Below are 2,595 nucleotides of genomic sequence, written 5' to 3'. Positions count from 1 at the left end.
AACTCTAAGGTGAGCTCCGAGTAGGTGGGCTCGATGATGGTAAAAAACCTATCCCACGGAGCTGTGGTGATAATTGCACGCACATCATCAGCCAAACGGACCTGCTCTAGCGCGGTCCAATCAATGCAGTGACCTGCACCGAGCGATCGTACTCAATGAAGCTGATACAGTTCTTCCCGAGGGCCCTCCGAAAATTGAAGATAAGGATGACGAGTCTCGGCAGATGCGCTCGAAGTGGAGGTCGAGCCGGGGCCCTTCCACTTTTTCGATGTGGGGACGGCTACCTTGGACTTGCCACAAATGTTTGTTATGGTGAATCTACAATAAAACAATTGAATAATTTAATTTTGGCAAATCAAAATAATAAGAAAAAGCTAATAATAAATATTCAAGTCCAGCTCCACAAGAAAATCATAATGCCAGTGATAAGCAGAAGGCCAGCTACCAAAAACTGAATGATAGTGAATAAGCGAATAATGGCTAAGAATAAATTTGACTAAGTAAGACTAATAGAAAGAAAATAAAGGAGAATTTAACGAAAACAACCAAATGACAAATAATTCATAAAATAGAATAAGATGAAATCAAATCAACTCATATATGAACAATGTACATACTTCAAGAAGGAATAAAATCAAATCAGTTAGGCAAGAAACAGAATAAGCAAGTATTTAAAAATCAATAACAATATCTAATAAATAGATAAAGAATAATAATGATGATAATAATATTAATTAATAATAAACAATAAATAAATAATCTAAATAAGAAATAAAGAAAAAGGTAACCGTCGGTGGGTGGTGGTTGTCATAAGAGGTGCGACCGGAGGGTAGGGAGGGGTCGTGCTACGGGGTGGGGATCGGATGAGGGGTGCGGGAAGGTAAAAGAGTGGGTGATGGGGCTAGTGTGTGTACAAGGGAGAAGAGAGAAGAAATAAAGAGAAAAGGAAAGAAGAAAGAAGACAGGAGAGGAGGTCGGCACTAGAGGAGTAAGGGGGAAGCGGATGGTTGTAGGTGATGGTGGCCGAAAAAAAAAGGGGGGTGGGTTTGGGGTTGCCAGCGGCTAGGTTGAATAGGGGGTGAAGATTTGAAAAAGAAGACAAAAATAAAATAAAACTTAAGGTTTGGGGAGTTTAAAAGGGAACACGGTCGTATGTGACCCGTGTTAGGCCACACAGCCGTGTCACACGCCCGTGTGGCTCGAATTTCAGCCTGTGTTTGTCGAGAAAAGTAATAGCCCACTCGTCACACGGTCTTGGACACGTCCGTGTGTCCCAGTCGTGTGCTACTTTGTTTGCTTCTCTCATGCCCGTGTGATATCCCATACACCCGTGTGTCTGAACACACGACTATGTGCCTAGCCCGTGGAGCTCTCTGACTTGTTTTAAAATTGAAAAATTTATCTTCAGTTTTCACATGACCTTGGACACGCTCGTGTGTTCGAACACAAGGCCATGTGGCTCGCCCGTGGAGCTTTCTGACTTGTTTAATATTTGAAAATTTAGCTCCAATTTTCACACAGCCTGGGACACGGTCGTGTGTCCAGGCTGTATAGTCCACACGACCATGTCACACGCCTGTGTGGCCTCTTTTAGGCCATGTCTCTGTTGATATTTGGGAAAATTTAGTTCTAGGGTCAACATGGCTGAGGACACACCCGTGTGTCTCGGCTGTGACTATTAGATTTTTTTTCAAATTTTTAAAAACTAAGTCTCAAAAGCCACACGGCCAAGGACACGCCCGTGTGTCCAGGCCGTGTGGGTTACACGGCCATATAGCACGGCTGTGTAATTTTTTTGTCGAATCCCTAATCGATCATATGGCCAAGGACACGCCCGTGTGTCCTTGCCGTGAGGGTCAAAAACATGTATTTTTAGTGTTAGTCAATTATTAAAGGAATATCATAAGATGAAAATAAGGAAATTAACAAAGTTAAGAATCGGGTTGCCTCTCGAGAAGCGCTTATTTAAAGTCTAAGCTGGACTTACCTTGTGCGCATGGTTACGAAGGTTTAAAGAGCTGAAGCTCCTCTCTATCATTCCTAAAATCCTCACCATTATAGAGTTTAAGCCGATGATCGTTTACCTTGAATGTGCCAAATTCTGGGTGAGTTACCTCTATCGTGTCGTATGGGAAAACGGTTTGCACTACAAATGGATCTGACCATCTTGATTTTAGCTTTCTAGGAAACAATTTGAGCCTTGAATTATACAAGAAGACAATATCTCCAACTTCGAATTGTTTGGGCTACTTTAAACGAGTGTCGTGGCGTCGCTTTGTTACTTCTTTGTATAATCGAGAGTTCTCATAAGTGTTTGCTTGCCATTCATCTAACTCGTTCAATTGCATCAATCTCTTCTCGCCTACGAGTTTCAGATCAAAGTTTAGGAATTTTATAGCCCAAAATGCTTTATGCTCTAATTTGAAAGGTAGATGACAACTTTTCCCATAAACAAGTTTGTAAGGAGAGGTTCCTATGGGAGTTTTAAAAGCGATTCTATAGGCCTATAAGGCGTCATCTACTTTTGTCACCCAATCCATCCTATTTCATTCTATGATTTTCTCTAAGATGCGTTTAAGTTCTCGATTGGCGACT

The sequence above is a fragment of the Gossypium arboreum genome, chromosome 4 (genome assembly GCF_025698485.1).
Source record: "Gossypium arboreum isolate Shixiya-1 chromosome 4, ASM2569848v2, whole genome shotgun sequence".
NCBI classification, from domain to species: domain Eukaryota; kingdom Viridiplantae; phylum Streptophyta; class Magnoliopsida; order Malvales; family Malvaceae; genus Gossypium; species Gossypium arboreum.
The sequence above is the reverse complement of the archived record's forward strand: the minus strand, read 5'-3'. Positions refer to the sequence as shown.